Consider the following 22,710-nt stretch of genomic DNA (forward strand, 5'->3'; position numbering starts at 1 on the left):
AGATCACTCCCAGGACCTATTTATACCCAGGACTGTATCTATAACAAGGGGACATCCTCTACGGCTGGAGGAAAGAAGGTTTCTACACCAGCACAGACAGGGGTTCTTTACAGTAAGAGCGGTGAGATTATGGAACTCTCTGCCAGAGGAAGTGGTGATGGTAAACTCAATAAAAGAGTTCAAAAGGCGCCTGGACGTGTTTCTTGAAAGCAATAATATTACAAGTTATCGATATTAGATTAATAGGGACAGAACGTTGATCCAGGGATTTATTCTGATTGCCATATTTGGAGTCGGGAAGGAATTTTCCCCCTGGTATGGGGCAATTGGCATCTGCTTCATAAGGGTTTTTTGCCTTCCTCTGGATCAACACAGTAGGGACACAATATGTATATAGGTTGAACTTGATGGACTTTGGTCTTTTTTCAACCTTATGAACTATGTTACTATGTTACCCCAGAACCGGCTCTGCTACACCCACAGTGGTCTGCTCGGCGGCTATGTCGGCTGTCTCTCCGGTGTCTTCCTTCGCCACTGACGGTGCTTATAGTGCTTCTGGCGTTCTTAGACCATCCCGGGGGGCGTGGACTCTTGGCCTCTGTGTTTGACCGCTGATGCGGTCTCTGGCAGGGTGCCAGCGAACCCTTACCGTGAAGCCTGCAGCCGTGTGGCAGGTTACTATGCCGCTGATGTGCGCGACCTATTGATTAACTTTCTTCCACTCAAATTTTATCAAATAAGGAGACAAATACGGAGCAGAGGTGACATGAAGACAAGCTTATTTGCATAACGATTAAATATTTAAGAAGACATTTCCACTGTCTACTGTTGCTGCTACAGGTACCCATAGAGGCTAAAATGATTAAATGGTGAATATCTGAACAAGGACGGACCCCTCTTCAACGAACTGTGAGTCAAGATATGCGTCTTTCTGTGTTAGCAATCGCTGTGCAAATGGAACCCATGATATTTGTCAAAGACATTTTCTGGGCTTTAACATATACATATGAAGTTCCAGTGCTGGAATCATTCTTAAGAAGCCTTATGTATACTACCATCCGTAATTATTGGGGTGAACTGGGTCTGCACAGAGCTACTATTAACTATAGTATTCCCCACCTCTTGGGCTTGACGTATGCGGATTCATTGACAATATCTACTAAAAGTATTTTAGCCTAAGGGCTTTTGAAGGTCATTTCTTCACATACAAAAACTGGTGACTATTCTTATTTTCTACATGATATTTTGGGATAGATTTCTAAATTAGAACGCTAAATGGCACCAAAAGGAGATAAGGCTGGAAAGGGGGACAAGGAGGAAAAATCTAAAATGTCTGTGAAAATTAAGAAACCTCCCCCAATTAGATTCCCAGAGGAATCACCGAAGATGTGAAAGAACTTGAACCCTATTTGATGGATCTACTTTCAACATTTATAGACTATGAAAAGTATGGGCTGATGCCAATTGAAAGAGCTCATAGACTTCCGATGCCCCCTAACTGGTCACAAACAAATACACCTAGAGATGTTATTATTTGCTTTACCAATTCTAGAATCAAAGATAACATAGTTAAAGAAATGAGTAGGAATCCTACTAAAAACAAAAAATTTGCATCTTTAACTACTTTTTCTGATCTCTCACGGGCAACCAGATTACATAGAAAGAAATTTATAGACATTACTTCCTGTCTACGACAAAACAATATTATATACTCTTGGGGTTTCCCGACAAAACTCTGAATCAATAATCAAGCAAAAGATAATTTATTGAAGTGGAACTTAATCAAACCAGGACTTGTCACCTAATGGGGGAAATTTGTTAGAATCGGCTCTATGTAGATTTACAGGCTTTAGAGGGATTATTCTCAATGGTTCACGAAAATGGTAATATACGAATATATAGTCAGTCTTCCTTGTGATTTTTTCCTTTTTTTTTTTCACTAAATAATTCAGTGTTATAATTTTAAAACCGAGATATAAGGCTGTCGTAAATTCAACATTTTGGAATAATGTTTTCATTTATAAAATATGTTATATAAACAGGCTAATGGCTATAATATGTATTATATAAGAAATCACTAAGAAAGGGAAGAGTTATGCTAGAAACACAAATGTATTTTTCTCCGCTAGTCTTTATTAACTGGTAGTTGTAAAAGGAAGGAGGAAAGTTTAAAAAAAAAGCGATAATGACACATAGGAACACTGAATATAAACACAATATATATATAGATTTTTTTTTGTAAGACACTGGGATGAAAACGCATTGGTTTGGAATGATATCCTTATATATGACATGTTATATGAATTAGGTAATGGTAAACGGAAAGGGTGTCAAAGTCACAAAGGTATAGCTGCTTTTGCTAGTTACTAGTAACTTATGATTATTACAGTGAGTGGTTTTTTTTTCACTAACTTTTTCCCGATAATATATTGTCATAATCATAGAATTAAGACACTGGGATGATCTAAATGTACTGGCTTGAAATGATACTCCCATATATAAGATATGAACACACTATATGAACTGGGTAATAGTAATAGATATGATATAAGAAATCATGTAATAGGGATGTATAACTGTTTGCTTGTTATTACTAACGATTGCACAAGGATTTTTTTTCTTTTCAAATTTACTATAATTAAATGTTTTAATTTTACAAGGGAGATATTGTGAAATCTTGTAAGCTTAATGTTTTAGATGGATATTTGCACATATGAGATATGTTATAGGTATAAGAACAAGGGGCGAACACGTTCCCTACTTCATACGCTGGCCCCTCGCTCCTTGCTGGCTCAGGGAGTTTCTTCACACTAATGATGGAAGCACGTTTTTCCTTCACAGTGTGATGGGTATGATTGTTTTCTTCGTGTCTGAATGTTTCTGGATGTGTGTTTCCGCTCGGGGATTCGTGGGCGGGGAGCAGTACTGGATGAGGGTGGAAAACAAATTTTCCATGTCTCTTAAGATGATGACAAAGCACAGGGTTTAAATTCCCCCTATAAGAGATCCTATCTATACGATACGTTAACTAAAGAGGGGATAGATATAGCGTTTATTAAAGAGACTCATTGGAATCAAATAATAGAAGCATCAATTTGGAAATATCGTAGATACTAGACTTGCGCATTCGTCGCCGTTTTTTTGTTCGTTCCGAAGACACGCCGAAGAGAATACAGTGGCGGCAAAACGTAGGAGAAGACGAAGACTCACAACCGAAGATCGTCTTTGTTTTTGCCGCGCAGCCGCCAAAATTTCAAACAGGAGTGAGCTGATCCTCGTCTGTCCAATCAGCTCACTCTTGTGACGTCACGCTAAGGGTCTCGTCCAATGCCTGTGCTTCTGTTTTTTGAATTCTGAAGGCGCCTTTATAAGACCAGAGCTTGCCTGAGAGATCCATTCATTTTTCGCTGTGACTGCTTTGGCAACACTGCTGTGCTGCATCCGAGCGTTACAGAGAGGGATAGTTCTGTTCTGTGTGAGACTGGTAAGCCTCAGCCTGCCATTTCCCACAGTGTACTTCATCCTCACTTCAGTTCTACTGAATTAATATTTAATAATAATAATTTTATTAATGTAATAATTTTTTTATTTAATTTGTCATCAACTGTGTAGCCTACTGCCTGTCCTGCTTAAATAAATGAAATAATAGAATTTATAAATAATTTAATAGAATATATTATTAATAATTGAATACATATAAAATTACATATATATATTTGTCAGTTATATATACTATAGTTAGTATAGTATTAGTAATAGTATACTAGTGTAGAGTGTACTGTAGACATTCAAGACATCTACTAGTGTCTAATCTAAAATCAGTAATATTAATAATTGAATACATTATAAAATGATATATATATATTTGTCAGTTATATATAGTATAGTTACGTTAGTAATAGTATACTAGTGTAGAGTGTACTGTAGACATTCAAGACATCTACTAGTGTCTAATCTAAAATCATTAATATGAATAATTCTATAATTCTTATCTTAATAGTTAATTAAATTAGCTATAAAAAATATAATTAATAATTACTATACTACTAGCTTATAGTTCAGCTAATCTTATTAGTACTGGTGCTGCAGCTCTATAGTTTGTGCTTTGTTTTAGCAACAGCAAGAGACCAAGTAAATTTTTCTTAATTAATAATATTTCATTTTATTTCATTTGTTTTTTGATCAGCAAGCAGTGACGTTAACTGTTTTGCAAAGATTTTCTCATTTATTTTACATTTTATTTTAATTTTATTAAAAGTACCCTTAGTGTTTTGCTCACCTCAGTCCATCAGTGAAGTGACCTTGTTGGGCTACTGAGTGCAGCCGCATAAGTGCTGTGTTTCAGCAAGCAGTGAAGCTAACTGTTTTGCTGTGACATTTTATTTTATTTCTAATTTCTTTTCAAGAAAAATTGACTGTGTGACGACAACAACTGTACTAAACAAAGCTTCAAGCTACTAGCTGTAGTACTAAAATAATTCTTATAATTTAATCTTCTTAATCTTATCTATAATATATTATATAATATAGTATAAATTCTAATTCATAATCTATATTCTATCTATAATCCATAATATAAGTAATTCTAATCTATTAATAATATAATATATATAACTTAACCTCACTTCAGCTTAGTGGGCTTGAGAGCGTCTGCCTAGACTTAGACTAGAATACTAATATAGCTTTAGGTTTAGCATAGTAGTAGGATAGGCTCTTAGGCCCGTGTAAATTAAAAGTCTTTAATTTTTTTTTATCCCCCTTAAATTTTTTTAAACACTACACTACACACACAACACAAAATTTGAAATGGATCCTCCTTTTGGGACTAAGGAGGGACAAGCTCCATCTACCACCACCACCACCAGTTCTAAGATGCAGCCTTTGCGTCAGTCTAGTCGGCCAAGTAGGCCAAGCTCTCGCTTATCATTTGGGGAAGCATTGCTTGAAGGATCATCAAGTAAAGGAAAGGCACCAAAGGCAGGCAGTAGTAGTGCGGCTAGGCCCACAAGCTCTATGGTTTTTTACGGAAAGCCTAAAGCACCAGAAGCACGTTCAAAGTTAAAGGGTAGCACAACTAGTACTTCTACTAGCCCAGTGAGTAAAAAGAAGTGCCTTTTGCCCCAAGCAGCATGGGTTGCGCAGCAGCTTCTATCATGTCCGCCAACCACTGTTCAAAGTGAGTGCGTGTTTTCTATGACAGCTCACGCATGGCACCTCATCTGATGGAGCAGATTGTCTTTCTTAAATTCAATCTGCCCAAGTTGGGTTACCCAGCTCTTAGCTTGGAAAGTTAATTTTTTTTTCTCTAATGTTTAAGGTAGTTTCTTCCCCTGGTTGCACGTGTTTGTGGTGTGGCAACGTCTGCTATCTCCGCCGGTGTAGCCAATTTACGTTAGGGCCTAGTGTCTGAGTTCTGGAACTCCGCTCCCAAACGCCATGGACTGACAGACTTTGATGCTTTGCCCTGGGGTGAAACAGGTGAGCGGGTCGTCAATTGCCCACTCATTCAACTTTCACAATGCTGCTGCTGCTGGTTGTGGTGCCAGCGTCTCTTCTCTGCCAGTTTCCTTCCTGGCTAGTGTCATGCCTCAAATGTCCCTAATGGTAAGGGCAGTTTCCCCCCCCTGGCTGCGTCTGTTTGCGATGTGGCAACGCCTGCTACCTCCACCGGTGTAGCCAACTTACGCAAGGGCCTTGTGTCTGAGTTCTGGACGTCTGCTCCCAAACGCCAAGGACTGACAGTGTTTGAATGCTTTGCTGTGGGGTGGAACAGGTTAGCGGGTCGTCAATTGCCCACTCATTCGCCTTTCCCAATGCTGCTGCTGCTGCTGGTGGTGGGGGTGCCAGCGTCTCTTCAATGCCAGTTCGCTTCCTGGCTAGAGTCATGCCCAAAATGTCCCTAATGGTAAGGGCAGTTTCTCCCCCCTGGCTGCGTCTGTTTGCAGTGTGGCAACGCCTGCTACCTCCGCCGGTGTAGCCAGCTTACGCTAGGGCCTTGTGTCTGAGCTCTGGAAGTCCGCTGCCAAACGTCTAGGACTGACAGTTGTTTGGATGCTTTGCCCTGGGGTGAAACAGGTGAGTGGGTCGCCAATTGCCCACTCATTCGCCTTTCCCAATGCTGCTGCTGGTGGTGGTGCCAGCGTCTCTTCAATGCCAGTTCGCTTCCTGGCTAGAGTCATGCCCAAAATGTCCCTAATGGTAAGGGCAGTTTCTCCGCCTGGCTGCGTCTGTTTGCGGTGTGGCAACGCCTGCTACCTCCGCCTGTGTAGCCAGCTTACGCTAGGGCCTTGTGTCTGAGCTCTGGAAGTCCGCTGCCAAACGTCTAGGACTGACAGTTGTTTGGATGCTTTGCCCTGGGGTGAAACAGGTGAGTGGGTCGCCAATTGCCCACTCATTCGCCTTTTCCATTTCCTTTTCCATTTCCATTTCATTTTTTTCCGTCTGATACACAACCTACCAAACATAACACACACAATAACACATATAACACAGTGACATAACACATAACACACATAACACATATAACACAGTGACATAACACATAACACACACATGTACAATTCACAAATCACAAGGACCTTTCCTCCTGTTATTTGCCCTGGCCTTCACTTCTACACTCACTAGCATTAACGCTATAACTCACACTTCACCCTATAACATTTTTCCATCCACATAGCTGCCAACAGACCCAATTTTTTTAGGGACAGTCCTGCTTTTTTCCTGTCCCATCAAATTTAGCTAAACTAGGTATGCTAGTGCACATAGGTATAGCTGGGTAGGGTAGCACTACAACATTAAATAAATATAATAAAGTAAATAATAATAAATATAACTTTAAAATAAAATTCAATAAACCCATTAAAATTAAAATTAAATTATTATTTAGACATAATACATCTTTAACCAAAACAGTTCACTGCTAATAATCTTAAAAATAACCGTACATTAACCCTAAGCTATTTTTTAGTTCTTGTCCAACATTTTTCCATTCGCATACCTCCCAACACACCCAACATTTTTGTGGACAGTCCTGCTTTTTTCCAGTCCTGTCCAGTAAAAGTTGGGTTGTTGCAAAGTATGCCATTATAAATAGGTAGCAAATGTTAGGCATGTATTACAAGTAGTCCAAAATCAATTTAAAATAATCCCTATTCTTTTATGAAACATCTCTGGATGTGTGACTGTGTATGATAAAAAGGAGGCCAAGTTCCTTGGAGCATTTGTCTAGGTCATTTTGTGTACAGTACACCTCGGTACGTGCGTGCAACTCTATTGGTCGTTTCGTCAGGGGGCTCGCCTGCCATCAACGAATGAGGTGCATTCTGCAGTTCTGCAATTCATTTGTTGATGCCAGAGCAGCCCCCTTCCGGCGACCAATAGAGTCGCACACACGTACCTTCACTGCGCGAACACATCTGCTGCTGCTGCTGCTCCGATGTGTTCTTAACCCCGTATTAACCCCTGCTACGCAGCCAGGAGAAAACGAAGATGAAACGAGCACAAAGAATGGCCACGAATATTCGCCCGAAAAGAAGACAGGAACGGGCAAATATTCTCGGAATACAAAGTTTTTTTTTTCTCCGAAGACGAGTACGAAGACGAACACGAAGAGCCCCCTGGTGCCCAAGTCTAGTAATTTCCAGGTTAAATAAATACAAAACTCCTGGCCCAGATGGCTTCACAAATTTATTCTTTAAAAGTTTCAGTATACAATTACTTGACCCTCTGATGCTTGTTTTTAACTCTATTGCTGATAAAGGCATATTTCCTGATGAAATGATTAGATCAAATCGTCTCCCTATCCTTAAAGAAGGTAAAAACCCCTCAGACCCTGCTAACTACACGCTTATTTCACTTATCAATGTAGACATGAAATTATATTCTTCTATACTTGCCAGTAGATTAAAACTGATTTTGAATACGATTATTAACCGGGATCAGGTCGGCTTCATTCCTGGAAGATCTTCTTGTAATCATATGAGAAGAATAATCAACATTATAGATCAAGCAGAAAAGAAGTCTATTCCAACTATTATTATGTCTGTCGATGCAGAGAAAGCTTTCGACCGGGTTAGCTGGGATTTTATGAGATGTACTCTGACAAAGTTTGGAATTACGGGGTGGATATATGTGGCAATTATGGCCCTTTATACAAACCCATCAGCCAGAACAGTAGGACCTAATATATGTGCTGAATGTTTTTAAAAAAAAAATGGAACAAGACAGGGTTGTCCCTTTTCTCCCCTGCTATATATTATATCAGTTGAACCATTAGCCACCGCTATCAGAAGTAACGATAATATATATGGTTTTCCTACAAGATCTAAAGATCAATCTTTATGCAGACGATATATTAATTTCTATTACTAATCCACAGCTTTCTTTAATTTATTTACTAGAGGAATTTGAAATATTCAGTTTGGCCTCAAATTATAAGATGAACATAAACAAAACCTCAATATTAGAAGTCAAGGTGGACAGTAGAGAAAAAGAACAAATACAAAGTAATTTTGATTTCGTCTGGGCAAAATCAGATTTTGTTTATTTAGGCATTTATATAACAAAAACAATGACAACATTTCTAGAAACCAATTTTATCTGTCTTTTGAAGCAAACAAATTCTTGGTTAAAAGAATGGAGGAATAAGGAATTCTCTCGGTGGGGTAGAATCAATATCTTAAATTCGTATATAGTTCCGAAATGGTCATACTTGTTCTCAATGCTGCCGTTAAATGTGTCTGAATCATTGTTAAGCTTAGCTCAGAGGAGCTTTGAGTGTTTTGTTTGGAAGGCAAAGAAACCAAGATTGAAGTCTACTATATTGGCCCGAAAACCTAAATGTGGCGGTCTGGGCCTTCCTATTATTAAAAATATATTTTTGGCAAATATGATTGTACACATCTACAGATTACAACTAGAGGAATCTATCAATGAAGGATGGTATGATATAGAATCAGAGGTTAGTGGTGGTAAGGAGTTAGCGGCTATCATTTGGTACCCCTTAACCACAGAAAATATCTTAAATATAAGAAAACAAAATATGATATTGGGTCAATTACTCCCGATTTGGGAAACCATTAAGAAATCTTTAAATCTTTATAAAGGAGTTCCGACTTTCTCCAAACTTAAATCAGCAGAATATTATATTCCAAATATAAACCTGGATGATTGGAGAGATAAAGGTATAGAGTCTCTAGATCAAATTATAACTATAGCAGGTCCTAAAACGTTTCCACGATTAATACAAGAATTTAACCTGAATAGTTCTAATATCTTTAAATATTTGAGGATTAAAAACTTTTTATTAAAAGAGATAATAAAAGGTAATCAAGACACAATGCTACGAACTCAGGAAAAACTGTAGACAGTGTTATCTAAAAGCAGATATTTAATTAATTCTGTCTCTATTCTAGTAGCAAGAAATATACAGACTATAGCTATCTAGGAAAGAGAACTAAATATAGAGATTGATTTGGTTAATTGGCAAAAATCTTTATTCGATGTTACTAATCTATCCATTCTTTATCTTTGGCAGAAACCCAATTCAAAATTTTGAACAGGTGGTATTTGGTCCCCTCGAGGTTACACAAGATGCAGGGGCGTACCTAGAGTATTTGGCACCTGGGGGGGATCCTGTATGTGGCACCCCTCCACACACACACTTTAAAACTGCATAGCTTCTACCGTTATATACCGGCGCAGACACTGAAGGTGGTACAGCATTACTGTTATCATTATATACTGAGGCAGACATTGAAGGTGGTACAGCATGACACTTATCACTATATACTGAGGCAGAAATTGACGGTGGTACAGCATAACACCTACCACTATATACTGAGGCAGACAATGACGGTGGTACAGCATAACACCTATCACTATTTACTGAGGCACACATTGACGGTGGTACAGCATAATCCCTATCACTATACATTGAGCCAGACATTGACAATAGTGCAGCATAACCCCAATCACTATATACTAAGCCAAACATTGATGTGGTGTAGGCCTACCACTTTATTAGTAGTAGGGATGCACCGAAACGAATTCTGGACTGAAACCGAAAATGCAGCATTTACCTGGCCGAAATGGAATATGACCTCCCCACACCATAAAAAAAATCTAACACTTTTATTTAAAGTAAGTAACACACCAAAATAGGACAAAACAATTAAATAACAATATTATTTATATATATATATGATTGATAACAGCAATCACATTCCTATCATGCCCAGGCATACCCAGATTCCAGGATGTACTCGCAGACTTGGCATGATAGGAGTATGATTGCCCTATCTACCCCTTTTCACTCCCTTCTGCCCTATCTACCCCTTCTCACTCCCTTCTCCCTATCTGCCCCCTATCCCCCGTCTCACTCCCGTCTCCCCATCTACCCCCTCCTAACTATCTACCCTCTCCCTCTTTGAAGTTCACTTACCTTTCAGGAGTTCGGGGGTGGGGGTGCAAGGCCTCTGTCTCCCAGCTCTGCCACTGTATGTAACAGTATAGAGTGATGGGAGTTATGATGTACTTTTAGAGCATAATTATATCATGAAAAAGACATTGGAAATGGTACAGCATAACACCCATCACTCTCACACACTTACCAATCCACACATATACCAATCCACACATATACCAATCCACTGTCACTCTCACTGAATGCTTTCCTACCTTTCCTCTTTTCGCCTTACAGCTCCTTTTCCTCCTCTTCGCTTCTCTTCTTCAGTTCTTCTGTCTTCTTCCGGTTCAGAGGGCAAGGACAGCGCTGGGCGTGGCTTCAGTGTTGTGCGCCGGGATCTGACAACAAACCCCGGTGCACAGCAGCTGTTGCCGCGCGGATCGCAAGGGAGCGGTATCGGAGGTCTTTAACAGACCTCCGGCTCCCTTGAGTGATTTTAAGCCGGGTTCAAGGGAGATCCTTGAACTGGCTTAAAATCACTCAAGGGAGCCGGAGGTCTGCTAAAGACCTCCGATACCGCTCCCTTGCGATCCGCGCGGCAACAGCTGCTGTGCACCGGGGTTTGTTGTCAGATCCCGGCGCACAACACTGAAGCCCGCCCAGCGCTGTCCGTGCCCTCTGAACCGGAAGAAGACAGAAGAACTGAAGAAGAGAAGCGACATTACTGTCCGTCTCTGGAGGGGTGCCGGGTGCCGGCAAGTTGGCACTCCCCTGATGAGCGGCACCCGGTGAGGACCGCCCCCCGCTAGGTACGCTACTGACAAGATGTACCCTAATTGTTCTGACTTGTGTTGGCGATGTAGATTGGAAAAGGGGAGTTTTCTCCATATATGGTGGAATTGCCAGGGAGTTAAAGAAATTTGGTCTAGAATATTTGATCTTGTCTATACCTTAACACTAAAGACCATAAATAGATCTCCTGCATCTGCTCTATTACACCTAGGATGGCCAAACTGTAGTATGTAGTCTTTTTAAGTAACTGTGGATTTGGGGAGGTTCCAAATCTTTAATAGGTACCCTGCCTTTCCTGAGGGGCGGAGACTATCTCTCCTTAGTGCCACCTGGAAATGGACAAAGAAAAGAAATTCCCAGGTAAGAATTCTATTTTATTCAACATATTTATAAATGATCTTGCAATAGGCATTGAAAGTCATGTTTCTGTGTTTGCAGATGACACTAAACTCTGTAAAATAGTACAATGTGAGCAGGATATTACTGCTGCAGAGGGATTTAGACTAGGGGACTGGGCACATAAATGGCAGATTAAATTTAATCTAGATAAATGCAAAGTTAAGCACTTCGGGGTAAGGAATGCACAAGCACTTTACACCCTAAACGGTAGTGAATCAGGGGTAACAATAAATGAGAAAGTGGTGAACACAAAGTCTATCCGGGAACGCACAGAGCCATCCGGCTGGCTCCAAGAATAGTTCACGGAGCCGGTCCCGATGGAGCCCATAGCGTCCCTTAAGGATGCCTCTGTGACAATCTCTCTGAGCAGTTTGGAATTCACGTCCAGGTTTGGCTGGAAGTGCGCCCTCCTTCCTCGATCGGGCATTTGAAGTCTCCGCCCATCACTATGGTCCTGGTGGTGGTCTGGAGTAGCCCCAGGCGTTGCTTCTTTTCGGGGGAGGCATACACGGTGATGAGCCTGACAGGCTCCCCTGCCCAGGATCCGTCCACGACTAGAAGTCTGCCGCAGACCAGCTCCTGGACAGCGTCCACAGTGAAGTTGGCTCCTCGGATCAGATTAGCAACCGCCGCCGACTTGCAGCCATTACCGCCAGACCAGAAGGACGGGCTGTGAGACCATTCCCTGCATAGATGGGGATAAGAACGAGAGAAGGGTAAAGCACATTCCTGCAACATATATACATCACACTGCTGGGAAGAAAGGAAGGTTAGTAAACCGCTCCTCTGGAACATGCTCCTCACATTAATGGAGAAAATAGAAATTGACGCCATTAGTTGGGAGTAAAAAGAAGGTTAGCTCAAACAGAGGCACTAGTTACCGCCTCCTCCCCCTGGTGGGGGAGGATCTTCCCCGCCGTGGTCGATGGGGTTTAGTGGGGGTCCATACGGCCTCGTCTAGCAGTTGTTCCAGGAGGGAGACCTGGTTGTCGATGTCCAGCTGGTTGAGGCTCAGACATGCTGTTTCATCCTTAATGGGATTCTTCAGCATGAGTTTGGGATACTGGCTTAATATATAATATATATATATATACACACCTGTGTGTCTGTGATCTCATGCACTTCACAGTGTGTCCCTGAATGGCAGAAATAAAGTCTGGTCACCCTAGTAGGGAGTCCCAATATCATAGAAAACAAAAAGGAAGAAGAACATACATAGGGTAATACGTAAAGAGAAAAATATATAGTATGAGAGCCCCTTACAATATGAAGGGCAATAATATGCCCATATGTAGAGTGATGGAGAGATCGCTCAATTTGTAGCGACTCTTGCAACTAGAGATCCGAAGCAGAGAAGACCGGGAGGTACTTAGTAATAGATAAACTTTAATCATAAATAAAAAATAAAAGCAACTTGATTACGTAAAATGTCTTAAAATTAGGTGTCTTTGTGGCTGTTCCAGTTACAGCTTCACCATAAGAGTATCCCTACAGACAGTCTCTATGTTGTGTGCGTCTATGCAGCTTCCTCCCGTCTCCTCTGACGTCAATGCGCATTACGCGTTTCGCAAAACTGCTTCATCAGGGGCGTGACATTCAGCTCTCTCCTCCTCCTTAAGTATTAATCTTCGTAATTAAATAATCAAGTTCATAATATGGTAAATCAGTGTCTCGTTCATCAATCCATCTCAAGCCAATTTTATTAACCCTTGCGTTACTGCTATGGAAAATCGCTTGGATTAACCCTAGCGATACCAGAATGGGCTCCAGGACCATAAGAAATACAAAAATCTATAAATAAAAATAGCAGATGGAATGATATTTTAAAAAGGGCCACTATCAAATTAATGCAACTCATTGTTAAACATAGAAATGAGACCCTCAATAAGATATATATATAGAAATGAATAAAAGAGATATTAAAGACAAATATATTCGAGATAAAGATGATTATAAAAATGATAAAATTAGGGACTTTAATAAACACAATACATATATACACAAGAGAGAACACCAAGCAACACTGAATACACAGAGGACACACAGATTTTAATATACACAAAGGCCAAGACATGAAGAGTCCCCTAAATATAGAACTATAAATAGTAAAGAGTTTTATTAACATTGAACAACTAAAGAGAAGAGACCACTTTAAGCACAATAAGAAAGACACAATACAGACACCTTCACCCACTCAAATAAGTAACACATATGGGGTAGAGAGAAAGACAGTTCAATGCCCGGAGAACCCCCTTTAAAACCTAGGGGACCTAGATGAAAGGGAAAAGGAAGAGCTTCAAATAAGGGAGCTAAGGAAGAGAGACAGGAGATTCCAGATAGGAATTTTTAATCTCAGACAAACAAAATTAAATAAGGACCATATTACAGATTAAAATTAAGGATTAAAATATGCACCCACACAAAAAGCAAATATTTTTAATATATTTATTGATTTAAACAAATTTATTCGCAATTTATGTTTGAAGAAATATTTTTCCAAGACAGCAATAGAAAAGAATCATGCAAGTGATCAAGTGCTAAAAAATATTTTCATACCCAGTTTAAAGAGAAATCCACTTTTTTCCAAGACTGTATATGGAGGATGTGGAGAAATTGGAATGTAAATATAAGTATAATTTAACTAAAAAACAATATGAAGCACTAAAAGATCTACAATCGGACCAAAATATGTAGAAGAGCCAATAAGACAACTTAATGATAGAGAGGTATATATAAAATTAAATAAGGATCCTACTAGTGATTATAAGAAAATATTAGTAACATTCTTAGATAAAGGTTTACACTAGGGCATTTTAAACCGCCAAGAATATAATTATTTATCTATTACAAATCCCAGGATTCCAGTATTTTATCTACTGCCTAAAATACATAAAGACGCAGTGAACCCTCCAGGAAGACCAATAGTATCTGGAATAAATTCATTAACATCGAGACTTTCTGAATATATTGATCACCTTTTACAACCTTTTGTGATAGAACAAAAATCTTACTTGAAGGATACTAAGGACATTTTATTACATGAAGCGAAATGAGAACCTCGCTATTTTTGGTCACCTGTGATGTGACAAGCTTATACACTATCATTGATCATGAGATAGGATGTAAGGCAGTATGTGATATTTTGAAAATCACACATAAACTCCAGCCGGATCAAGTAGATTTTATTATTGAAGGCATACAACTGCTTTTACAGTACAGTTATTTATTTTTTGGAAAAAAAAATTTCCTTCAACAAAGGGGTACAGCTATGGGCACCAGATTTGCCCCAAGCTATGCAAATTTATTTATGGCTGCTTGGGAAAATTCTACTATATATGATGGAGATTCCATGAAGGCATCTGGTGACGTATAAAAGATTTATCAATGATATATTTTTTTATTTGGGAAGGCACCTTGCAAGATCTTAACAGCTTTATCTTCGTGCTAGTTTGATCTTCGTTTCCCTCCCGGTTGCCTAGCAGGGGTTAATACGGGGTTAACAACAGATCGGAGCAGCAGCAGCTGCCGTGAAGGTACGTGTGTGCAACTCTATTGGTCGTTTCAGCAGGGGGCTGGTCTGGCATCAACGAGTGAATTGCAGAACGCACTTCATTCGTTGATGGCAGGCGAGCCCCCTGCCGAAACGACCAATAGAGTTGCACACACGTACCGAGGTGTACTGTACACAAAATGACCTAGACAAATGCTCCAAGGAACTTGGCCTCCTTTTTATCATACACAGTCACACATCATAGATGTTTAATAAAAGAATAGGGATTATTTTACATTTTTAAATAGATTTTGGACCATTTGTAATACATGCCTAACATTTGCTACCTATTTACAATGACATACTTTGCAACCAACCAACTTTTACTGGACAGGACTGGAAAAAAGCAGGACTGTCCACCAAAATCTTGGATGTGTTGGCAGGTATACGGATGGAAAAATGAACTAAAAAATAGCTTAGGGTTAATGTACAGTTATGTTTAAGATTAGTAGCAGTGCACTGGTTTGGTTAAAGATGTATTATGTCTAAATAATAATTTAATTTTAATTTTAATGGGTTTTTTAAAAAAAATTAGGGGTTTATTTAAATGTATTTTAAAGTTAGATTTATTATTTAGTACTTTATTATATTTATTTAATGTTTATACTAGTGCTACCTACCGAGCTATAACTACCTACGTGTATTTGCATACCTAGTTTAGCTAAATTAGATGGGACAGGACTGGAAAAAAGCAGGACTGTCCCTGAAAAAGTTGGGTCTGTTGACAGGTATGTGGATGGAAAAATGTTATAGGATGAAGTGTGAGTTATAGCGTTAATGCTAGTGAGTGTAGAAGTGAAGGCCAGGACAAATAACAAGAGGAAAGGTCCTTGTGATTTGTGCATTGTAAGTGTGTGTGTTATGTGTGTTATGTGTTATGTCACTGTGTTATATGTGTTATGTGTGTGTTGTGTTTGGTTGGTTGTGTATCAGAAGGAAAATAATGAAATGGAAAAGGAAATGGAAAAGGCGAATGAGTGGGCAATTGGCGACCCACTCACCTGTTTCACCCCAGAGCAAAGCATCCAAACACTGTCAGTCTTAGACGTTTGGCAGCAGACTTCCAGAGCTCAGACACAAGGCCCTAGCGTAAGCTGGCTACTCCGGCGGAGGTAGCAGGCATTGCCACACCGCAAACAGACGCAGCCAGGGGGGAGAAACTGCCCTTACCATTAGGGACATTTTGGGCATGACTCTAGCCAGGAAGCGAACTGGCAGAGAAGAGATGCTGGCACCACCAGCAGCATTGAAAAATGGGAAAGGCGAATGAGTGGGCAATTGGCGACCCACTCACCTGTTTCACCCCAGGGCAAAGCACCCAAACACTGTCAGTCTTAGACATTTGGCAGCAGACTTCCAGAGCTCAGACACTAGGCCCTAGCGTAAGATGGCCACTCCGGCAGAGGCAGCAGGCGTTGCCACACCGCAGACAGAGGCAGCCAGGGGGGAGAAACTACCCTTACCATTAGGGACATTTTGGGCATGACTCTAGCCAGGAAGCGAACTGGCAGAGAAGAGATTCTGGCACCACCACCACCACCACCAGCAGCATTGAAAAATGGGAAAGGCGAATGAGTGGGCAATTGGCGACCCGCTCACCTCTTTCACCCCAGGGCAAAGCACCCAAACACTGTCAGTCTTAGACGTTTGGCAGCAGACTTTCAGAGCTCAGACACTAGGCTCTAGCGTAAGCTGGCCACTCCGGCGGAGGTAGCAGGCGTTGCCACACCGCAAACAGAGGCAACCAGGGGGGAGAAACTACCCTTACCATTAGGGACATTTTGGGCATAACTCTAGCCAGGAAGCAAACTGGCAGAAAAGAGATGCTGGCACCACCACCAGCAGCAGCAGCATTGGGAAAGGCGAATGAGTGGGCAATTGGCGACCCACTCACCTGTTTCACCCAGGGCAAAGCATCCAAACAACTGTCAGTCCTAGACGTTTGGCAGCGGACTTCCAGAGCTCAGACACAAGGCCCTAGCGTAAGCTGGCTACACCGGCGGAAGTAGCAGGCGTTGCCACACCGCAAACAGACGCAGCCGGGGGGGAGAATTTACCCTTACCATTAGGGACATTTTGGGCATGACTCTAGCCAGGAAGTGAACTGGCAGAAAAGAGACGCTGGCACCACCACCAGCAGCAATGAAAAATGGAAAAGGCGAATGAGTGGGCAATTGGCGACCCACTCACCTGTTTCACCCCAGAGCAAAGCATCCAAACACTGTCAGTCCTTGGCGTTTGGGAGCGGACTTCCAGAACTCAGACACAAGGCCCTAGCGTAAGCTGGCTACACCGACGGAGGTAGCAGGCGTTGCCACACCGCAAACAGACGCAGCCAGGGGGGAGAAACTGCCCTTAACATTAGGGACATTTAAGGCATGACACTAGCCAGGAAGGGAACTGGCATTGAAGAGACGCTGGCACCACCAGCAGCAGCAGCATTGGGAAAAGCGAATGAGTGGGCAATTGACGACCCGCTCACCTGTTCCACCCCAGAGCAAAGCATCCAAACACTGTCAGTCCTTGGCGTTTGGGAGCGGACTTCCAGAACTCAGACACAAGGCCCTAGCGTAAGCTGGCTACACCGGCGGAGGTAGCAGGCGTTGCCACACCGCAAACAAACGCAGCCAGGGGGGAGAAACTGCCCTTACCATTAGGGACATTTGAGGCATGACACTAGCCAGGAAGCGAACTGGCATTGAAGAGACGCTGGCACCACCACCAGCAGCAGCAGCAGAATTGGGAAAGGCGAATGAGTGGGCAATTGGCGACACGCTCACCTGTTTCACCCCAGGGCAAAGCACCCAAACCCTGTCAGTCTTAGACGTTTGGCAGCAGACTTCCAGAGCTCAGACACTAGGCCCTAGCGTAAACTGGCCACTCCGACGGAGGTAGCAGGTGTTGCCACACCGCAAACAGAGGCAGCCAGGGGGGAGAAACTGCCCTTACAATTAGGGACATTTGAGGCATGACACTAGCCAGGAAGTGAACTGGCAGAGAAGAGACACTGGCACCACCACCAGCAGCAGCAGAATTGGGAAAGGCGAATGAGTGGGCAATTGGCGACCCGCTCACCTGTTTCACCCCAGAGCAAAGCATCTAAACACTGTCAGCCCTTGGCGTTTGGGAGCGGACTTCCAGAGCTCAGACACTAGGCCCTAGCGTAAGCTGGCCACTCCGGCGGAGGTAGCAGGCGTTGCCACACCGCAAACAGACGCAGCCAGGGGGGAGAAACTGCCCTTACCATTAGAGACATTTTGGGCATGACTCTAGCCAGGAAGCGAACTGGCAGAGAAGAGACACTGGCACCACCACCACCAGCAGCAGAATTGGGAAAGGTGAATGAGTGGGCAATTGACGATCCGCTCACCTGTTTCACCCCAGGGCAAAGCATCCAAAGACTGTCAGTCCTTGGCGTTTGGGAGCAGACTTACAGAACTCAGACACTAGGCCCTAGCATAAATTGGCTACACCGGCGGAGGTAGCAGGCATTGCCACACCGCAGCAAGTGCAACCAGGGGGAGAAACTACCCTTTCCATTAGGGACATTTGAGGCATGATTTCAGCCAGGAAGCGAACTGGCAAAAGATACTGGCACCACCACCAGCAGCGTTGGAAACGGAAAAAGGTGAATGAGTGGGCAATTGACGACCCGCTCACCTGTTTCACCCCAGGGCAAAGCATGAACGTCTGTCAGTCCATGGTGTTTGGGAGCGGACTTCCAGAACTCAGACACTAGGCCCTAGCGTAAATTGGCTACACCGGCGGAGGTAGCATACGTTGCCACACCACAAACACGTGCAACCAGGGAGAGAAACTACCTTAAACATTAGAGAGAAAAAAAATTAACTTTCCAAGCTAAGAGCTGGGTAACCCAACTTGGGCAGATTGAATTTAAGAAAGGCAATCTGCTCCATCAGATGAGGTGCCATGCGTGAGCGCTGTGGACTCAGTATGTTTCCAGTCATAGAAAACACGCGCTCACTTTGAACAGTGGTTGGCGGACATGATAGAAGCTGCTGCGCAACCCATGAGAGTGCAGGCCACACACTCTTCTTTTCATCCCAGTAGCTAAGAGGATCAACATTAGGCGCAGAAGGAACTTCACAGAGGTAAAGTTTGACCATTTCAGCAGCATTACTCTCCTTTCTGCTGCTAGCTCTATCAGATGGTCCAACTATACTCCCAAGTGCCTCTTCCCAAAACGCAGCTGCTCCACTCAGCTGTGTTGTGCTGCTTGTGGCACTGCTGCTGATGCTGCTGCTAGGAGTAGCAAACCACATCATCTCTTCCTCCTCCTGCACCTCTCCCTCCTCGGACAGCATTCCCATTTTACGCTGCCAGTCACGCACCTTGTTGACCAATTGCTCCTGGTAGCTACTGAGAACATTAAATTTCAAAGCTAGCTTTCCCTTAATTCTTGGATCACAAAGGCACGCTAGCATCATTTCGGGATGGATTTCTCTTCCATGCGTTTGCGAAGGTGTACTTTTAGCAGATCCTTCAGCTTCCTGACTATGGCTGCTACGTCAGGATGTAGAGTGCCACCTTGAACAGCCTCACAGTTTTCAAGGAACACATCCATCTTGCTGCCTAGATGGGAGAACACTGGGATTACCTGGGCCAGACTGGCACTGTTTGAGCTTAAATTTTCAGTGGCATCCCTGGATGGTTTAAGGACTGCCACTAGCTGGGCGATCACTGTCCAATCCTCCCTATTCAATGGAGATGTAATCCCAATATTATGCTCTGAGGCAAGATTATGGATTGCCCTATGCTGCTCCAAAATCCTCTCCAGCATGTCTAAAGTGGAGTTCCACCGAGTACTGACATCCTGTCGTAGGCAGTGTACGGGAAGACCTGACCTCTCTTGCTCTTCCCTCAAAAGTTGGCTAGCCTTAACACTATGGTGAAAGTGCCCAGCGATCTTTCTGCAGCGGGACAGAACTACTGCTGCTACATTAGTTCCTTCTGACATTGCTGCCTTCACTACAAGATGGATGATGTGGGCTGCACAGCGCACACCAACAATATGACCATCACGCAGCGCTTTCACCATATTGGCACCTCCGTCAGTTACCACAAAACCAACTTCAACATTGGTGCCCGCCTCTGCTCCCACCCAAAGGCTAAACATTTTCCTCATTGCATGCAGAATATTTTGGGAAGTGTGCTTTTCATCCATCACTTCTGAATGGAGAAGGAATTATCGGTAGCCTGCTGCAACAGCTTCCTTGGGCACACCGGGCTGCCACCAGTGTGCTGTCAAAGAAAGAAAGGCATGCTGGCCACTAGGTGCACTCCACAAATCTGTTGTGAAAAGAACAGACTGACCAGCAGCCTTGGAAAGCTCCTCTTTCACTGCTGAAACACAGGACCGATACAATGAGGGGACAATGTTCCTACTGAAAGTGGAACGTGACGGAACTGTATATTGTGGAGCCACAGCCGCCATCAATTGTTTGAAAGGCTCCCCTTCAATCATGGAGAAGGATGCCCCTCCAACAGCAATGAACTGACCAATAAGTCGCATTAGTTTATTGGCCTGCTGTTTGGGCATTGTTCTCTTGGAGTGGAATGCCACAAATTGTTCCAGAGTGGGCTGGACATGCAGTGCTCCAACCTGCCTTGGTCTCTGGCTGCCAGCACTAGCTGCTGCTGCTATTGGCTCAGAAGCAGCTGTTGGGGTTTTTCCACTCTCTCTGGAGATGGTACTAGTTGTTGTTGTAGTACCACGGCCACCAGCTATGCTGCCTGCACTAAGTTTTACTTCTCCATCTTTCCCCAATAGCACAGCGTTGTGTTGAGTGCTGAGGTGATGCTTCATGCTAGCACTGGTAAAATGGCCAGACACTTTCCCTCTGCTTATTAGCTTCCCACAATGTTTGCACTTTCCATAGCGCCCTTCTTCAACATTTTCAAAGTGCTCCCAAATTGGGGCGCGCATAGCTTTGGAGTGTGCCTTGGGTGCTGCTTCTACTGCTCAGGGTGGATGAACAGAGGCAGAACTAGTGGTGGTGGCACTGGTGGTACCAGTACTGGCCATAGTGGGACAGCTAATTGCTTTAACTCTACCAGATTTGGTAGCTTTTGCTGCTGGTGGTGGTGATGATCGTAGCGGAGAAGGTGGAGGCTCAGGGGAAAATTGTGCACTAGTCATTTGGAGACTGCTCCCTGAGGAATCTGATTCCTGACCACTCATCTCCTCTACTTCCTCTGGCTCATAGTCTAGTTCTTCATTAGCCAGATCAAATGGAATTCCTGCTAGGCTGGAGCTAAGACTGATATCGTGACTAGTAGTAGTGCGAGCAGAAGGAACAGACTCTGCACTTGGCTTCTCAGTCTCAGGCTCCTCGGCTACCTCGCTAGGTGGAGTTCCACTATGTGTAGCCCTCTCTCTAACTGTCTTTACAAAAATATTGTAAGGACTTGGTGGCTTGCTAGAGGTACTAGGAGGACATTGCGTGGCGGTACCGGTGGGAACAGTAGGCGCAGCACTAGTGATGGTAGAGGCGGTAGAGGTGGTGGTGGTGGTGGTGGTTTTCCCTACGAAGGAATGAGATCGCTTTGGTTTGGGAAAACCCTTCTGAGTCTTGCTGCTAATTTGGCTCTGCTTGGTACCTTGCATGCTGCTTGTGGATGGGGAAGATGCTGCTTGGGGCAAAAGGCACTTCTTTTTACTCACTGGGCTAGTAGAAGTACTAGTTGTGCTACCCTTTAACTTTGAACGTGCTTCTGGTGCTTTAGGCTTTCCGTAAAAAAACATAGAGCTTGTGGGCCTAGCAGCACTACTACTGCCTGCTTTTGGTGCCTTTCCTTTACTTGATGATCCTTCAAGCAATGCTTCCCCAAATGATAAGCGAGAGCTTGGCCTACTTGGCCGACTAGACTGACGCAAAGGCTGCATCTTAGAACTGGTGGTGGTGCTGGTGGTGGTAGATGGAGCTTGTCCCTCCTTAGTCCTAAAAGGATTATCAATTTCAAATTTTGTGTTGTGTGTGTAGTGTAGTGTTTAAAAAAAATATAAAAAATAAATAAAATTAAAAAAAAAGGGGATTAAAAATTTAAAGACTTTGAATTTACATGGGCCTAAGAGCCTAGCCTACTACTATGCTAAACCTAAAGCTATATTCCTTAGTATTCTAGTCTAACTCTAGGCAGACGCTCTCAAGCCCACTAAGCTAAAGTGAGGTTAAGTTATATAATATTATTAATAGATTAGAATGACTTATATTATGGATTATAGATAGAATATATATTATGAATTAGAGAGAATTACTTATATATATTATAGATTATGAATTAGAATTTATTATATTATGTTATATAATAAATATTAGAAAATTACTTATATTATGGATTATAGATAGAAGAATATAGATTATGAATTAGAATTACTTATATTATAGATTATGAATTAGAATTTATATTATATTATGTTATATAATATATTATAGATTAAGATTAAAGATTAGAATTATTTTAGTACTACAGCTAGTACCTTGAATCTTTGCTTAGTACAGTTGTTGTCGTCACACAGTCAATCTTTCTTGAAAAGAAATTA

The sequence above is a fragment of the Sceloporus occidentalis genome, unplaced genomic scaffold (assembly GCF_023333645.1).
Source record: "Sceloporus occidentalis isolate IW3139 unplaced genomic scaffold, rSceOcc1.0.p SCAF_146, whole genome shotgun sequence".
Classification (NCBI taxonomy): domain Eukaryota; kingdom Metazoa; phylum Chordata; class Lepidosauria; order Squamata; family Phrynosomatidae; genus Sceloporus; species Sceloporus occidentalis.